General features: G+C 43.7%; 1 long non-coding RNA gene across 1 annotated transcript; it reads right to left on the reverse strand.

The window, feature by feature from the left end:
* Positions 1-450: 450 nt before the first annotated feature.
* LOC122683957 lies at positions 451-19,687 on the reverse strand. The gene is made up of 3 exons (XR_006337877.1): positions 19,677-19,687; positions 16,346-16,351; positions 451-582 (listed from the first exon to the last, which is right to left on the reverse strand). It is a non-coding gene; the product is annotated as an uncharacterized LOC122683957 (long non-coding RNA).
* Positions 19,688-19,942: the final 255 nt, after the last annotated feature.

Here is a 19,942-nt window from a genome sequence, read left to right on the forward strand (position 1 = left end):
ATGTAACCTTTTCCTGAAAGGTCATGTAATGAATGTACATCTTTGTTTACTAAATAATGGCTCTCTCTGTTTTGTAAACCATAAATATCACATTTCTCTGACCATTGTATCAGAAGAACAAGAATGTTTCCAAATGCTTGTAATCTGTATTTTGATCAAAGATTATAAACTTTGGAAAGTTTTATTTAGATTATGTGTGAACTTACTATATGTTAACTAATAAAAGTGAACGGCTTTTCATATTAAAAAAAAAAAAAAAAAGATATCCCTGATAGCTCAGTTTGGTAAAGAATCTGGCTGCAATGCAGGAGACCCCAGTTTGATTGCTGGGTTGGGAAGATCCCCTTGAGAAGGGAAAGGCTACCCACTCCAGTATTCTTGGGCTTCCCTTGTGGCTCAGCTGGTAAAGAATCCGCCTGCAATGCAGGAGACCTGGGTTTGATCCCTGGATTGGGAAGATCCCCTGGAGAAGGGAAAGGCTACCCACTCCTGTATTCTGGCCTGGAGAATTCCATGGACTGTACAGTCCATGGAGTCACAAAGAGTCGTACACAATTGAGTGAACTTCACTTCCATTTTCATCTCATAAAGAGGGCTTCCCAGGTTGCTCAGACAGCAAAGAATCCACCTGAAATGCATAAGACACAGGTTCGATCCTTGAGTCAGTAAGATCCCCTGGAGGAGGGCATGGCAACCTACTTAGGATTCTTGCCTGGAAAATCCCGTGGACAGAGGAGCCTGGCGGGCTACAGTCCCTACGGTCCCAAAGAGTCAGATATGACTGAAGCAACTTGGAATGCAGCCTGCATCTTGTAAAGACCCATAGGTCACATTATGAGGTCACGGGAGTTTAGAACTTCAACACACATTTTAAGGGATACAACTCAGGCCGTAACTGTGTGTGGCCTCCATGAAGGTAGGAAGCTTATTCACTATCCTCAGGGCAGCCCCTGAGCCTATCAGGCTGTCTGGCATGGAGGGAGTGCCTAATAGTTATTGGTGATCGAATGAATGGGAGCTGATTATTTAAGATAAACACAACATCCTTCTAACTGCCTCCATGCATTTGTGGCAGTCTTTAGTAAGAATTGCTTACGAGCATCTTAAATTGGCCACAACCACACAAAAACTAAGCAGAAAATCCAACCCCTCCTGCCTTTCTTCCTCATTCTCAAAGCTTGAGAATCTGAATTTGTGGAAAAGCACAGTGAGTTTGTTCCTCTCTTCCATTCTCCTCCTCCATTTTCGGCTGCAAAGAATATAATCAATCTGATTTCGGTATTGACCATCTGGTGATGTCCATGTATAGAGTCATCTCTTGTGTTGTTGGAAGAGGGAGTATTCTATGACAAGTGTGTTTTCTTGACAAAACTGTTAACTTTTAACTTGCTTCATTTTGTACTCCAAGGCCAAACTTGCCTGTTACTCCAGGTATCTCTTGACTTCCTACTTTTGCTTTCCAGTCCTCTTTGATGAAAAGGACTTTTTTTTTGGTGTTAACTCTAGAAGGTCTTGTAAGTCTTCATAGAACCATTCAACTTCAGTTTCTTTAGCCTTATTGGTTGGGGCATAGACTTGGATGAGTGTGATGTTGAATGGCTCGCCTAGGAAATGAACAGAGATCATTCTGTCATTTTTGAGATTGCACCCAAGTGCTGCATTTCAGATTTTTGGTTGACTAGAGGGCTACTCCATTTCTTCTAAGGGATTCTTGCCTGCAGTAGTAGATATAATGGTCGTCTGTATTAAGTTCTCCCATTCTCATCCGTTTTAGTTCACTGCTTCTTAAGATGCCAGTATTCACTCTTGTCATCTCCTGCTTGGCCGCATCCAATCTGCCTTGATTCATGGATCTTTTAATAGCATCCCAGGTTCCATTTTGTTCCTTACAGCATCGGACTTTACTTTCACCACCATTATCCTGAATCAGTGAGCAGTAGAGGGGAACGCAGCAATAGAAACAGTTTGGTTTTGGAAAAGTAGGGTTATCAGCTTCAGCAATAGACAAGGGGGATGTCCAGTTACCTGTGAATTTCCCATGTGTTGCACCAAACTTGTGCTCAAATTTCTCGCTTATCTGAAACCCAGACACAGCTGGGCTCCCAGTATTTAGTCTGGCAACCCTGTGGGGTTGTTTGTTTGGTCATGCACTAAATTACTGATGATTGCAGCAGACTCCTCTGGAGGTGGAGGAGTTTGAGCTGGGAGGAGTAGGATTCCGTGATGACAGGTGGAGGCTGCAGAGATCTGGGTACATGCACTGTGGTTATTTCCTGCCTTTTTTTCAGTTCCTCTCTTTTGGGTACAAACAGCTCCAGGGCCCCGTTCCACCTGCCTCTCCCCATCTCCTTCTGCCCCATTTCCTCTCTTTCTGCATCTGCCTCTCTGTCCTCTGAGGCAGTAGTCCCCCTGAGGCATAGGTGGTGTGTACGTGGCAGGGCTCACACTCGGCACTGCCTTCACGGTGCGGCGCGGTCACTCGCCCTGCAGTAAGTCACTCATCCTGTGACTCACTTCCATTGTTTCCATTGTCAGCTGACGTCTTGTTCCTGGAACACCAAACATTCTTCAGACTCATGGTCATTCCAGGTTCAAATATCCTCCATGTCTCTTTCTAGTTAGATGATGGAGGTATTATTATTCTCATCTACAAAATGACAATAGCGGCAGGTGAAGCTTATATGTTGTGATGATTAAATTCAATAGCTTGATTAAGCTGTTATGGACCTAACATAGAGTAAGCACTCAAAGATGTTAGCTGTAATCATCATCATCTTTACCATGACCATCATCATGTTCATTATCACCATCATCATCATCACAACCATCACCATAACTATTACCATCACTACCACCATAACCATCACCACCATCATCACCACCACCACCACCATCACCATAACTATTACCAGCTCACCACTGTACCATCACCACCATCATGATCATCACCATAACTATCACCATCATCACCACCATCACCATCATGTCCATCGTTATTACCACCATTGTCGAAATCATGCCCATCGTCATCACCTTTCTCATCAGTTTACTCATGTTATCTGCTAGGAGAACTTTGCCTGGCTTAAAATCTGGATTGTTTAAATCCTTAGTTCACCTTTGTGGAAGTAATTTTATTGATATGTCCTTTGTTGATAAATTCTCTAGTGTTTACATCCTCAGGGCTGTGTTTGGTTCAGCAGAAACCTGCTTCTATTGACTTATTTGAATGTAGCAATTATCTCACCAGTGAGTGTGTGTAATCCTTGATCTGAATGGCTTTCTTCCTGACATACAATTCATCCCTCACCCAAGCATTTAAATGTGTAAAAGACTTTATGGAAACTTTGAGGAACATGATAGAGTTAATACTGTGTCAATGCAAACAATTTTAGATAGTTCAGTCCACAAAATCTCTCCAGTACCTCAACTCACCTCCCATTATTCTTCTATGCCTCCAATATTCACTTTTCCTCCTTTCTTCCTCTTGTCTCTTGCTGTAGGCCTCAACTTCTTGCTCTGGTCCCCTGCATCTCATATCAACTTTGTCCCCCAAGGCTTACATTTACTTCAAATAACTTATCAAAATGTTTTCCTATGTATAGTTCCTTTTTAAAAGAGCCTAGTGCAAACTATTTAAATGATACAATTTTAATTCAATGGCAATTGCAATCATCCCTAGGTATCCATGGTGGATTGGTTCCATAAGCCCCTGAAGATACCAAAATCCATGAGTGTTCAAGTGCCTTGTATAAAATGGTATAGTACCATGAATACTTCCCATGCGGCTAATCCACAGAGAATCTGCCTGCCAATGCAGGAGACATGGAGAAGGTTCGATCCCTGGGTTGGGAAGATCCCCTGGAGAAGGGAATGACAACCCATTCCAATATTCTTGCCTGGGAAATTCCGTGGACAGAGGAGCCTGGGGGCTACAGTCCATGGGGTTGCAAAGAGTTGGACATGACTGAGCACACATGCAGCAAGAATATACCCAGCCCTCCATACCCACAGGTTCTGCTTCTGGGGATTCAACCAACTGAATGCATGGATGCAAAACGTGTGGATACAGACGGTTGATTCTAGTTTGAAAGATGTAGGAAACTGCCTGAGTCACCTTCTTTAAAAGGACATGGTAAAAAGAACGAAACAATACCATCTGCAACAACATGGATGTATCTGTACATTATCACACTATGGGAAGTGACTCAGAAAGGGAAAGACACATATCATATGATATCACTTACATGTTGAATCTAAAATAAGGCACAAATGAACATACCTGTCTATGAAATATAAAAAGACTATAAAACACAAAAAGATATAGAAAACAGACTTGTGTTTGCCAACAGGGATGGGACTAAATATAGGATGGGACTTCACTGGTGGCTCAGATGTTAAAGAATGTGCTTGCAATGTGGGAGACCCAGGTTCAATCCCTGGGTTGGGAAGAGACCCTGGAGAAGGCAATGGCATCCCGCTCCAGTATCCTTGCCTGAAGAATCCCATGGACAGAAAAGCCTGGGGGGCTACGTTCCATGGGGTCACAAAGAATCAGACAGGACTGAGTGATAGGGTGGATAAACATGGTCTTACAAAACCCTGTCATAAACCACAATGGAAAAGAATTGAAAATAATTGAGTCACTTTGCTATACAACAGAAATGAACACATTGTAAACCAACTCTATTTCAATAAAAAAGTGCATGCTTCCTTTCAGCCTGAAATAACAATTCTATCCAATTTTTGTCTTCAGCATGAGGTATTGAGTCTCTTTCATCTCAGGCTCCAGAAACATCTTTCCCTAACATGGTTAGTTTGATTTTCACATGGCTTCATCACTAATTCCTAATTACTGTCATGCATTTTTATTTGTATGTAATGAATGCAAGCAATGGTAGAAAAGAGTTCTATTCTATAAGTCCTTCATGAAGAACAGTTGGGAAATTTGAAAGGTTTAAATGTGTGTGGGCAGAAAGCCAGGCAGAGTCAGCTTCAGAGGATGACTTCTCCTGCTGGAAAGCCTGCCTGAAAGCATTCCCGTGATTCAGTCCTGAGGCTCGCATGTCAGCATTATTGGTGGAGACTGGATTTGGTTCTGAAGGAGCAGTGAAGATTCAGGATGTTGGCGCTGAGCCCCGTTGACCTGGGCAGCTCCCTGAAGCACGTGCTCTTTGAGCTAAGGGATGGTTTTTATTTATTTATTTATTTTTAAGTCATTCATTTACTTTTGGCTGTGCTGGGTCTTCATTGCTGTGCATGGGCTTTTTCTAGTTGTGGCGAGCGGGAGCTATTCTCTTTGCTGTGCAGGCTTCCCATCACAGTGGCTTTTCTTGTCACGGAGATGAGCTCTAGAGCTCAGGCTTCAGTAGATGCAGTCACGGGCTCAGTAGTTTCAGCTCCCAGGCTCTAGAGCACAGGCTCAGTGGTTGTGGCCCATGGGCTTAGGGGCTTCACGGCATGTGGGATCTTCCTGGATTAGGGACTGAACCTATATCTCCTGCATTGGCAGGTGGATTCTTTACACTGGAGAACCACGGAGCCCCAAGAGATATTTTTGAAGCTTCAGCACTAAAATCATTCCTTTGAACACTGGGAACCATCCCTTAATTTGCAGGAGCAATCATTACACTTATGACTGTGAGGGAATACACCCTCATGTCAACAGAGGTTCCCAAACTTCATTATTACTCTAATTTTTATTCACTTATTTGGCTGCTTTGGGTCTCAGTTGTGGCATGCAGGATCTTTGTTGTATCATGCAGGATTTTTCATTGTAGCACACAAGCTCTCCAGCTGTAGCTCACAGGCTCTCTAGTTGTAGCCCACAGGTTCTCCAGCTGTAGCCCACAGGCTCTCCAGTTGTAGCTCACAGGCTATCCAGGTGTAGCTCACAGGCTATCCAGCTGTAGCTCACAGGTTCTCCAGCTGTAGCTCACAGGCTCTCCAGTTGTAGCTCACAGACTCTCCAGCTGTAGCTCACAGGCTCTCCAGGTGTAGCCCACAGGCTCTCCAGTTGTAGCTCATAGGCTCTCCTGCGGTAGCTCACAGGCTATCCAGGTGTAGCTCACAGGCTATCCAGCTGTAGCTCACAGGCTCTCCAGTTGTAGCTCACAGACTCTCCAGCTGTAGCTCACAGGCTCTCCAGGTGTAGCTCACAGACTCCAGAGCGCATGGGCTCAGTAGTTGCGACTTGCACTTAGTTACTCTGAGGCGCATGGGATCTTAGTTTCCAGACCAAGCACCAAAACTGTGGCCCCTACATTGCAAGGCAGATTCTTCACCACTGAACCACCAGGGAAGTCCTACTCTAGTATTTTGACATTGAAGAATTGGATTCTAGCAGTGGGGTTAATGCCAAAGGACTTTAGAAATTTATAAATGAGAACTTCAAGGGTAAAATTCTTTAATTGGGGGAGCTTTGTAATTCCCAAATAGGCAGCACAGTAGATAAAGTTACAGTGAATTTTCACACAGTGTGAAATTAACCGTGGCAATGAATTTTCAGCAAATGCAGCTTGAAGAGTCAAGCCTGCATAAGCTCAAGGTGAACGCTCTTCCGCCTGTGTGACAGAAAGGAAGAAGCTTAGACAGAAAGAGCAAGTGATGTCCTGCCTCCTGTCTCCACGCTCTACACTCTCAGTCCACTGGCTTCATCTCTCCTCTGTTTCAATTCAGAGTCTGGGGTTGGCAGCTGCCTTTAGGGTAACAGCATGGGATGGGGGGGTGGGGTGTTCTGGAAATCTGGACCAGAAAGGGAAGGGATTAGCTGGAATGTTCTTGTGGAATCTCTAAATCCAGAAGAGGGCATGTCTGGGATGGGACTGAGGTCTGCAATGGGGAATGGGAGGGGCTGCGGCAAGAGAGGAGACTGCACAGAGGGGACAGGAACACCCAAGCTGGGAGGTGACTGGCCTCCCCAGGTGCTCTGTGGTTTCCAATTGGGTGTTCACAACCCCATCACGCGTCAGGTTTCATGCTCGGGTTCACTCACCTCCTGGATGCTTCCTGCTGGACATGGCAGCTAACTCACACTGGTCTCCTGCCCCTTCCCCTGTGTCCACACAAGTCTACTCGATTAGATCAGTGCCCCCACAGCCTTCAGACTGACTGGACTCCAGGCTGTGGCCTTGGGCCCTTGCATGGTCATCTACATCCTTCTCCCCCGGATGGGAGGCTGGTACCCTGGATGGTACCTCCATGCCTGCTACAAGCCCCACCCTGGCCTTTACATTTCACACCCTTCTGACCTTCTTCTTGTTCCTGGACAAGTCTTCCTAGTTGGAAAGTTCTCTGCCCTCCCCGACCTCTGCAGGGCTCTTCCGTGCCATCCAGTGTTCTGAGTGATGCCCTATCCTCTCCCCATATCCCTGCATCCACCTCCATCCTGCACCGCATCCCATCACCAGCATGCAACCTCGACGGCCCCTGCTGGTGCTATTCAGCTCATACTCTGGTTTATTCATTTACTGCCTGTTGGCCTCTCTGTGACCCCCTCCCCTGGCTCAGTAGGGGCAGGAGACCCACTTGCCTTGGTCCACCTCTCCACCCACCCATGGCCATGCACTGGTGGCAATCTGAGCTGGGCAGGCCACTTGTTGACTGTTGAATAAAGAACCCGAGGCACCGGGAGAGGGTGGTAGTGAAACCGGTAGGGCGAGGCTTCCCCAGCGCCAGAGCCAGGGTACCCACGTGTGAAGAAGCCCAAATCAGCACCCAGGAGAGCCCAGCCCAGTCCCTGCACAGCCCCTTCCTCCCATCACACCCCAGCCTTTTATACTTGATGCAGACACTCCCATGGCCCTCTGGGGATCTGGCCATATCCTCTAAGTGTGAGTCAAGTCTTGACGGCCTTCAGGGGTTCTATGTACAGTACTTTTCCAACAGTAGCATCCCCCACTGCTGGCAGGGAGGCTATCCTGGGGGAGGGTCTGAGCCCCTGATGCGACAGTCAGGAATTGGGGGAAGGAGGCCTGGAGCTTCAGGAACTTCCTGTCCCCTTCCGTGACCCTGAGCCTGGGAGGGGGAGTGGTGGCCTGGAGAATGGGAGGAGCCTTGATTTGGGACATTGAGCATTTTATCGAGGTGGGTGGCCTGAGCAGGTGTGTGTTCACAGGGGTGATGCTCACAGTGGTACAGAAATCTCTCCAGCCCCTGACCCCCCACACGCCCACCCGCTGCTCTCTCCTGGACTTCACACCAGCTTGGGGCAGGTTCGTCCACGGCCAGCACTGAGTGGACCACACCCATCTCTCCCCCAAGGCGTTTTTAGTAGAACCATGTGTACAACTGTTTCCTGATTCACACTTAGGATGGACAAATATCCAAAAGTGACGGAATGCTCCAGCACCAAGTGATATCTGCTGATGAAGCCCAGACTCTGTCATCCTACAAGTGACGTGGCATCTCTCCACACCAGGGTTAGAACCGCACCTGCACTCCCAGGAGTCAGAAGACGAGCAGGAGGGAGTGTCTGGAGGTGATGGGCACAGCGGGGGAGGGGCTTCCAGATGCTGAGACCACCCTCGAGACCCGGGTGGATGAGACGTGAGGCTGCTCCTTCCCTGAAGCACATTCAGTGAAATGTGATGGGTTTAGAATTATTGATCTGATTCCGTTGTCAAGGTCTCACTGACAATGTGGGCAATGGACATGTTCACCTCTGTTAAAGTAATCTGCTCCGATTCAGGGACCAGCAGAGTGCCCAACACATTTCTGGCACTTTCAAGCACATCCCTTAGTGCCCTCCTCAGCACCCTGAGAAGTGGGGTGAATCTCCTCTTTATAGCTGACAGCGTGGTGGGGCAAGTGTGGGAAGACACTCACCATGATGATGACAGGCTGAACTGGGATTTGAACCCATGCCTACAGAGACTGAATCCAGGGTGATGGTTTCTGCCCTTCACACGGAGCATCTCACTAATCCATGGAGCCTTCTAGGTGTAACCTGTTCTTGGTGATAAAATCATAAACACTCATTATTGAGAACTTGGAGAACAGATGAGGGTACATAAAAGAAGATAAACAGCAACTATTTTCCCACCACAAAAAAATCAGTATTATATCTTGATATGCTTTATTTTCCCCTAAACTTCTCATTTTATCTTTCCAAAGCATATGCCAGATCATTTTACATGAATTTTTAAAAATTTATTTTCCCGCCTAACAACTCAGTATGGGCCCTCTCTTATTGCTGAGCACTGGTTGCTCAGTGCTGGCTGAGAGTCCCGGGGCTGTGTGACATGCTTCCAGAGGATAAATTGCGATGCTTCAAATCCAGGCTTATGCATTCAAAGCCTTTCTAATTTCTCCCTCTTTGAAGCAGACTCATTTTGATCAACTTTGTACATACATGTTTGACTACGGTTTTGATCATTTTCTTGGGACAGAATCCTTTCTACGTGTTTCCAAAGACAGCTCTGTCCCCTGGTCATGGTCTCAGAGCCTCTAAAGGCCATTTGTTTTGCAAAACAAGACATCGGGTGACACCATGCATGAAGTTGCAGGAAGAAACGTCTTTTAAAAGAAGGCTTGGTTGAAGAAAGCATCTGCGCCTCTTGATCATTCCTCCTCCATCAAACCTGGGTGACCTGGAGCCTTCCCTCCTCATGTCTGGAAGCTTACAGAAGGCTGCTTGGCCCAATGGAAGAACTAGCTGTGGCCGTCCTGGGGGCTCCACAGGGTCACTGTTTCCAACCAGGTCAGTTCTGCTGTTAGAGTGGCACCGATGCCCTCTAGTCCCCTTCCAGCAATTGCATGGAGTGTTCGGGGGTGAGGTCCCATCTACTCCATGGTAAGCACACAGCTCTCTGCAGGTAACGAGAGCTCAGAAGCTCATGTGCTCTCCAACACTTCACCTGTTTCCCATGGTGCCAAGTTGTGCTCATGGTGTGAGGTGGCACTTCGGTTGAGTGCTGGGGTGATGTGGGGGAACCTTTGTGGAGCCTTCTCAAATTATTAAGTACCAGGTAACCACAGAATGTTGGGTGAGTGCTTCCTGTTGTTACCTGCTCCTCAAGAATCACCTTTAGCTCTGTAACTTCCTGGGATTGGTAGGTCACATGGCCAGCTATGGAACACATGAAATTCATGGGGATTAAGGGGATTAATTGTGGGAATGGTCTCAGTGAGAAGGCTCCTGAGAAAAGGGCTGGCTAAGAGGACCTCCACTCCGTGACGATTCTTTAGTTCACATCTTTGGATACCTTCTTCTTAAGATAGTACATTAGAAATTTTATATACGCTGTTGCATTTGTATTTTACAAATTAGTGATATTCACAAAAACTGATAATACAAATATCTTATGGTATCTCTTATATGTGGCATCTAAAAAAATGGTACAAATGAACTTATTTGCAAAGCAGAAATAGAGTCACAGATGTAGAAAACAAATTTATGGCTACCAAAAGGAAAAAGAGGGGAGGGATAAATTGGGAAACTGAAATCAACAAATACACACTTATTAAATAGATGACTATTGATAGTAAGAACCCGCTATATAGCACAAGGAACTCTACTCAATACTCTGTAATGACCTGTATGGGAAAAGAATCTGAAAAAGAGTGGATACAGGTACATGTATAACTGATTCACTTTGTGGTACAGCAGAAACTAACACAGCATTGTAAATCAACTATACTTCAGTAAAAGTTAATAAAAACATAAAAGAAGTAATAATGAGAACTTTGAAAGTACCAAGGTTGGGCCGGTCCGCAGCCTGCGAGCTCTTCTCTGGATTTTCTCGGTCTCTTTGTTCTGCGAATGGCCGGCAGTGTGTTCGGGCCAGTTAATTTTCTCTCTCTCTTTTGGTCTCCCACAGTTCAAGTTGGCAACTCACAGAAGCTCCCTCCGATTGTCCTCAGGGCACTCAGGCCCGGACCCTACCCCAAGCAATGCTGCCTAAGACTTCCCGGGACGGATCTCCGTCCTTAGCTCTTTTGTCTCACTTTTTATCTTTTATATTTTGTCCTACCTCCTTTCGAAGACAATGGGCTGCTTTTCTGGGCGCCTGATGACCTCAGCTAGCGATCAGAAGTTGTTTTGCGAAGTTTGCTCTGCGTTCAGTTATTCTTTTGATGAATTTGTAGGAGAGAAAGTGGTCTCCCCGTCCTACTCCTCCGTAGGAAAGCCAAATCTTTTCTGACAGATAACGTGATTGCATGCATTAATAGACTGTTGGAATTTATAATAAGGATAGTCATGTTACTAAAGTAACACATAAAAATTTTAAATTGATATCTAGAAGCATATAAATTAGAATATTAAATTCAAAAAGATATTTACAGTAGCATTAAAACATCAAATATTTGAGAACAAGTGACACAAATATGTAAGACTTTATGCAGAGCACTACTAATAAGAGAAATTTAAAATATTAAGTGGAAGAGTATATCATATTTACAGATGGGAAGGTTCACTATTATGTAGATATCAGTGCTTCCTACATGATCTCTAGATCCAATGCAATTCCAGTAAAACTGTCAACTGGATGTGTATGTATGTGTAACTTGAGAATCTGATTCTAAAATTTATATGGATGCTATGCCAAGACACCCTTAAAAAAGAAGAAGGTGTGAACATTTTATTTTCTTTGAATATTCAACTTTCTGTAAGCTACTTGGGGCTCCTGAGGTGCCAGCAGTATCTTGACCCAGTTTGTGGTTACACTGGTGTTTAATTTGTGATCCTTCACTAGTTGGTTCTGTTGTGTGCACTCTCTTTGGGTATGATATACCATAGAGAGAATTTATAAAGGAAATGGTATAAGATTTCAAGAGGGACACACTCCTCTTTTGAAAGTGAAAGTGTTAGTCACTCAGTTTTGTCCAACTCTTTGCGACTCCATGGATTGTTGCCCACCAGACCCCTCTGTCCATGTAATTCTCCAGGCAAGAACACTGGAGTGGGTTGCCATCCCTTTCTTCAGGGGTTTTTCCCAGCCCAGGGACAGAAACTGGGTCTGCCACATTGCAGGCAGATTATTCACTTTCTGAGCCACCAGGGAAGTCCAAATGCTCCTGGTTCCTAAAAATTGACCTCTTTTGTCACCTAAGTAAATGATGATCTGATCAAGAAACAAAAGGGACAAATACAGACACTTTTTTCATTTCTACTGAGACAAGGCTTACCGCTTTCAGCAACGATTTTCTTGGTTTGGGCTTTTGGAGTATCCTGGAAATGAACAGGATGACATGACAGTTTCTCCTCCTCTGTTCGCCCTGCCCCCTCTCCCCTCTCTCCTCTCTCCTGGATGCCAGTGGACCAGGGCTGGTCCATGCACGGCTCTCAGACATGTTCTGAGAGCTTCTGAGACATCCTGCCCGGGATTGTACTCTGAGGGCCGGTTGATCATCAGGTTAAAGAGTGCTCACCAATGAAGTGGAGACAAGCAACTGGGAGACCTAAGTCAGCATCCAGTGAGCATGCAGGACCATATTAATCTCAAACACTTGGATGTTTTCCCCTTGGCAACACCACAGTCCTCATCTGGGATTCTTCTCATAGACGTACATTTCCATGTACAAAGAGGATAATGCCCACTTCATTCTGCCTCAGTGGGGATTCCAAAGATTAACTTTAATTAAACTTATTTACTGTGAGTTCTCTTGGGGAGTGGGTGTAATAACACAAAAGAGTGAGAGTAGCACTGTTAATTGGGATTATATTACTGAATATGCAACGAAAGGAATTCAAAGTTATATGAATAATATAATAAAATTATATGAATCATAGTTCCATTAAAAGAGTCTTATATAAATGCAGGGTAATATCATATTGAAATGATATCTTTCTTCTTAGTTTTCTTGACTTTTAACTCTCTGACTTTTACTTAAACACATTGTTTTATTGATGGTGATGTGATGTGCCTTTTAACATAATAATTTTCTCTCCTAAAGTAACTCATTTTATGTATGGGGAAAATATTCTTCAGATAATAGGGCTTTATATATTTTGAACCTGTACCTTTGTAATAAAATGTAGAGTACTTAATCCCCTAAGCTGTACAATCTTTCTACATATCCATGGGGGAATTCGTAGGTATTAAATTAGCTCCAAGGGGGCTTTGAAAATGTTCTCCAAATGCTGTAAAGAGATATTGAGAAATCAAGAAAGATATTAAGCATTACAAGAAAAAAATTTAATAATGCCACATAGTCTACTAGAATTCAAGTGTGGTTTATTTATATTAAGTTTTCCACTTATTTCTTGAGTGTTATGTTCCACTGCTAGAGCCAGAAGGTGGTTGTCCACGACTGAGTCTTAGAAGTGCATGGAATTTGCCAGCCTGTGGTGTTTTAGAAGACTTTCCTATAGCTCAAATGGTAAAGAATCTGCCTGTGAGGATTTGAATTCATCTCACCTGCTTCTCTGGCAAAGACCAGAGTGACCACTTTGCTGGGATGCTGGTCTATGAATTTCAGTCACACAGTCTACAAGCAGTCTTTTATATGTTTCCTGAATATCACAGAGTTGTGGGCATTATGACCTAAGCCCTCATTTGAGCCTGGTTATTGGTGTACATTTGAGCTTGTCGAGAAGCTTGGTCCATTAGAAAATAAGCTGTCCATCAGAGTGGTGTAAAGAATGACGGACGAGTGTGTTTTGCTCCACTGAAAACACGAGAAAGAATTTATCGTATTTGTGTTTTAAATTTCTCGACCTCCAACCCCTGCTAAAATAAAAAATTAAGATGTAGTCCCTCCTCCCAAAAAGAGCTGATATGTTTTGAAGAACGAGGAGAGTTTGAAAGATCCAGAGTTCCTAGCTCTGCAAGGTTCAGCACCAAGGACAGCTCTGGAGGGGCCCTGATAACACTCCCCAAGTCTCCCTCCCGTAGGAAAGCTGAGAGAGGGGCTGTCTGTGTGTCTACACTCTTTGCAACCCCTGGACCGCAGCCCGGCAGGCTCCTCTGTCCATGAGATCCTCTAGGAAAGAATACCAGAGCAGGTTGCTATTTCCTACTCCAGGGAATCTTCCTGACCCAGGGATCAAACCCACGTCTCTCACATTTGCTGCATTGGCAGACGGATTCTTTACCACTGCACCACCTGGGAAGCCCAAAGGGGAGTTTGCAGCTTGATTTAATAAAGGATGTTGGTGGATGTCGGTGATGCAGGCCTGCATTGTCTGTTTTGAGCATCCTGATTCTGACCGGCACCCAGGAAGGGCAGGGGCAAGGTTTCAAGGAGAGGATGTATGCGTCTTACCCTTTGCAACATTTCTGGCCACAAGCCGAGAGGAAGTGAGGGGGCTGCTTATAAACGTCTTCTTAAAAGACAGAGTGGGATCTCAAATGTTGAATTTGCTTCTGAACATTTTGCGAAGAGCCTGGCACATAGTGTGGATAAATATTTGCTGAATGAATGATTAAATAAGTCATCTAGAGCTGCTATCTTCTAGTTTTTGCCCTCCATTCATTTAAAAAATATTTCCTTTTGAGGTGTAATACACAGATAAGCACACAAGCTTAAATGTGTGCTTAACAAACGATGCTGCGAAATGTACCAGTGAAACGCCATACAACCCCGCCAAAGTCAGAGAGAAAACTGCCCTACGCCTCCACCCCGGCTGCTCTGATGAAACACTAGGATCTGGGCGGCTTAGAACAAACTGACATTTATTTCTCACCATTCCGGAGGCTGGACATCTGTGGCCATGGTGTCCATGAGGTGAGGTGAGGGCCCTCCTCTGAATTCACACGTCTCATTTGCCCCACATGGGTGAAAGGGTGAAGGAGCTCCCTGGGGCCTCTTTTAGAGGGACATTGACGACATTCAGGAAGTGTCCACTTTCAAAACCTAATCAGCTCCCAAGAGGCTCATTTCCTAATAGTGTTCCCTTGGTCATTAGGTCTCCAATATTTGAATCTGGGGGGACACAAACAGGCAGACCATAGCAAAGACAATTCCAGTGTCCCGACAGGCTAAAGACACCATGCCCCCTGCAATGACTGCCCCTCCCCATCCCCTTAAAAGCTGCCAACATGCCAACTATTGACTATTGTGGTGACCATTTCCTGCCTCTGCTTTATAATTATACCTGGCACTTGTTGTTCAGTTGCTAAGTCATGTCTGACCCCATGGACTATAGCACTCCAGGCACCTCTATCCTTTACTGTCTTCTTGAACTTACTGAAACTCATGGCCATTGATTTGGTGATATGATCCAACCATCTCATCCTCTGTCACCCCTTTCTCCTCTTGCCCTCAGTCTTTCCCAGCATCAGAGTCTTTTCCAAAGAGTCTGCTCTTCGCATCAAGTGGCCTAAGTATTGGAGCTTCAGCACCAGTCCTTCCAATGAATATTCAGGGTTTATTTGCTTTAGGATTGACTGGTTTGATCTCCTTTCTGTCCAAGGGATTCTCAAGAATCTTCTCCGACACTACAGTTCAAAAGCATGAATTCTCCTGCACTCAGCCTTCTTTATGGCCCACCTCTTACATCATACATGACTACTGGAAAAACTATAGCTTTGCCTATATGGCCTTTTGTCGGCATAGTGATGTCTCTGCTTTTTAATATGCTGTCTAGCTTTGTCATTGCTTTCCTTCCAAGGAACAAGCATCTTTTAATTTCATGGCTGCAGTCATGGTCCTCTGTGACTTTGGAGACCAACAAAAGGAAATCTGTCACTGCTTCCACATTTCCCCTTCTGTTTATCAAGAAGTGGTGGGACCGGATGCTATCATCTTCGTTTTTTGACTGTTGGCTTTAAGCCAACTTTTTCACTCTCCTCTTTCACTTTCATCAAGAGGCTCTTTTGCTTCTCTTCACTTTCTGCCATGCGGCTGGTGTCATCTGCCTATCTGAAGTTGCTGGTATTTCTCCCGGCAATCTTGATTACTGTCTGCGCTTCCTCCAGCCTGGCATTTCACATGATGTGCTCTGTGTATAAATTAAACAAGCAGGGTGACAGTGTACAGCCTTGTCATACTCCTTTCCCGATTTTGAACTGGTCAGCTGTTCCGTGTCCGGTTCTAACTGTTGCTTCTTGACCAGCATACATGTTTCTCAGGAGGGAGTTATGGTAGTCTGGTATTCCATCTCTTTAAGAATTTTCCAGCAGCACAGCCCAAGACCTGTTGGTTTGTTTGCTTTAAGTGAAATCAATCACTTTTTACCTTGAGCTTCTCTTGTTCAACTTACGTGCACGGCATTCACTTGTGTTGTTGCAGGTCTGTCTAGTTCTTTAATTTCCGAGGCTGTTCCATATCCGTTGTATGAAAGCACAGCAAGTGGTTCAGTTATTCCTCTGTGAGTGGGCATCTGGGCTGTGGATGTGGCTCTGGCTTTTAGAGAGACCCCTCCCTGAGCATCCCCGCTCACGGTCTCTGCTCCCCTGTGCACGCGGTTCTGTAGAGGGGCCCAGGAGGTCCTCTGGCCCAGGAGGCAGTGCTGACCTTGCCCCTGCTCTGGGCTCTGTGTAGGGAGGACAGGCACAGACTTGTTTGTGGAGAGCACCTGCCCTCCACGTGGCCCAGCAAAACTCATGTCTTGGCTGACACCATTCAGGCCCCCGAGTCAACTTCTCCACACCTGCCCTGTGGCCTCAGAGCAGAGGAGACAGCTCTGAAAGTGAACAGGCGTGGGAGTCGCCCCAGGCTTCGCAGTATGCGAGCTGCAAGGGGTGGGTGCTGGGGTCTGTCTAGACACACCAGTCCCTGGAGTGCAGCATGATGACAAGTCTTCACATTGGCATCTAGGAGGATTTCAACAGGAAAACTGTAAACAACTTTACAGCTATAAAAATATTTAATGCTTGAATTATAGTTTAGTAAATATATATAAGTACAGATTTATTTATATGATTTTGATTAAAAAATTTTGTGTTCATTAATCACAGTTTTTGTTTGACCTTCAGTTGTAAAAATTGGTTTAAATATTTTACAAGAAGAATAACTTTTTTGAGATAATACATGTAATGTATTTTTTAATTGTCATTTTAATGTTATTTTAATGTAACTGATTTATAGATATATATTTATAGACATATTCCATGTACATATATATAAGTATACAGATTATATTTTTATAGATATAATTTGTACATTTATAGATATACATTTATAGATATGTATTTAATGTATCTATTTCTTCCTTTTTCTTTTTAAAAAATTAATGTATTAATTTTAATTGGAGGATCATTACTTTACAATATTGTGACAGTTTTTGCCCTACATCAGCATGAATCGGCCAAAGTTACAAGTGTCCCCTCCATCCTGAACCCCCTTCCCACCTCCCTCCCCACCTTGTCCTTCTGGGTTGTCCTAGAGCACTGGCTTTGGGTGCCCTGTTTCATGCATTGAACTTGCACTGGTCATTTATGTTACATGTGTTCTTGTATATTGTTTTTTGGCCGCTCAGTCTTGTCCGACTCTTTGCAACCCCACGGACTGCAGCATGCCAGGCTTCCCTGTCCTTCACTATCTCCCAGAACTTGCTCAAACTCATGTCCGTCGAGTCAGTGATGCCATCCAAAGTATTGGATCTTCGGCTTTGGCATTAGTCCTTCCAGTGAATATTCTGGTTTGATTTCTTTAGGATTGACTGGTTTGATTAAATTCCTTTAGGATTTGACTTGGATTACTGTCTGCTAATGTATATGTGTCAATGCTATTCTCTCAAATCATCCCACCCTCGCCTTCTCCCACGGAGTCCAAAAGTCTGTTCTTTATGTCTGAGTCTCCTTTGTTGCCCAGCATGTAGGATCACTGGTGCCATCAATCTTTCTAAATTCCATATATGAAATGGCAACCCTCTCCAGTATTCTTGCCTTGAAAATTCCATGGACAGTGGAGCCTGACTCGCTACAGTCCATGGGGTAGCAAAGAGTTGGACATGACTGAGCACTCACACATATTCCATGTATTTATATTTTTGAAGAAAACATATTTAAATAAATACAGTTCAAACAACATTCCATTGTATATTTTAATCTGAAATACATATTATAAACTTTAGATCATGGAGAATAAATGCAGTCAGTTTTTTTTTTTTGTGTGTGTGTGTGTGTGTGTGTGTGTGCAATAGAAAATATGGAAGTGGGGCTCAGAAATAGAAAGCTGAGAAGGAAATAGGAAAATCTTCATGAAAGGAGCTCTGCTCACATTTAAAAATAATCTGGAAACAATGAAACCGAGCATACTTCTGCGGTGTGTGACTCAGATGAAACTTGCAAGCTCAACATCACACATTGTATAATTAGTTAGATTCAATTATTGAAAAAAAAAGAAAATGAGCAAGAAAATTGTTCTCATCAGATACAAAACTTAAACAGGTCAGATAAAATCTCTTTATAGTCATTATTAAAGAAAGATTGAATTTTTGATCAAACAATGAGAGTGGGAAAGAATATTTCTTATCCAAACCACAACTGGAAGTGACAGAGTGCCAGCCTGCTGTTAGGAGATGAAAATGATATTCATGAAATTGGTAAATTGGGCGAGAGAGATGAAGCCTCATCACACTGTTTGGGTAGTGTGTGAGTGTTTCTAGCAAAGGCAATCTGATTCAAATTGACGATTCTGATTTTCTTTCCATAAGCCTGATAGAAAATTGAGTATTTTACATTGCAATTATTTTGATTGGGAGAAGAAAGTATAGCCACCAACCTACAGATTTTAAGCTTAAAGGTGAAGTATTTTGCAACTATTTTTTCCTATTTTGTAACATAGCTTTGGGTTAGATGGTATCTGTGGCTGCAAACATCCAAACTCTTAATTATAAGAACATAAAACATCATTTGCATCTAGAACCACACAAATCACACAGGTAGTTACTGCCATGGGTGAGTAACTGCTCACTGCTCTGAACAGTGAGCAGGAGTGCTGAAGAAAGACTTGCGGACATGGAAGTGTATTGATGCCATGTTCTTAAAGAATAGTATTATCTGCTCACTATTAGCAAGCATGGTGATTTTTTTGTGATACCCATAGTACAATATTTATAGAAAACAAAAGAAATTTCCTAGTAGAAATGCTTGCAAAATTAAATGGTAGAATGACTGAACCTGGAATATTGGTTTAAAAATAAAGCATGTGAAGATGATCAAGGATGAAATATTCAAATGAGACCCATATCTTAATGAATGGATGTGAATGGATATCTTTCTAAGAGAAAAAAATCACACACAAAATGTTTAAAAAATGAAATACTACCCACTTCTATCACCTGTACCAAAGACAAAATGTTCTGTTGAACAAGTAGCATTTGTGGATTTAGTGTTAACCACCAGAAAGAGGAAAACAGGCATCAAAATTAATGGCTGTCATTGGTTTTATATCTATTGTAAAACGTGCAGGCTTTGATATGAGAAAGGTGTGACTGAACAACTTTCAGTTTTAAGTTTTGATACAAAGGATAAAGCACTAAGAGTACTGGTAAAGAGAAAAGCGTATGAACCAGAATTTTGGCTGAAAATCCGTTTGTTACTAGGAGTCATGACTCAACTATACATTTAGTGATGACATTTTTTGGAGCAAGTGTTGTGTTAGTTGGTCAGTCATGTCCAGCTCTTTGTGATCCCATGGACTGTAGCCCGCCCGGCTCCTCTGTCCATGGGATTCTCAGGCAAAAATACTGGGCTGGGTTGCCATGCCCTCCTCTAGGGTATCTTCCCAACCCAGGGATTGAACCTAGTCTCCTGCATTGCAGGCAGATTCTTTACAGTCTGAACCACCAGGGAAGCCCAATGAATGCAATAATTATATATGCTGTTTTCCAAATCTTCCCAAAGATAGAATCTCTTACCATATTTAACCTTTCAACCTTTCCTGACTATGTGAAAGGAATACCAAATCGATGCTTTATTTGAACAAGACAAAATTCTTACTAAAAGAGTGAAGTCAATCATGAGCCTCAGAGAAAACATTAATGTGGTTTCCAGCACACAAATAAATTAATGCTGAATCTGTACCATCCACACTTAGTGGGTATGAATTATTA

This window comes from Cervus elaphus, chromosome 25, assembly GCF_910594005.1.
Source record: "Cervus elaphus chromosome 25, mCerEla1.1, whole genome shotgun sequence".
Classification (NCBI taxonomy): domain Eukaryota; kingdom Metazoa; phylum Chordata; class Mammalia; order Artiodactyla; family Cervidae; genus Cervus; species Cervus elaphus.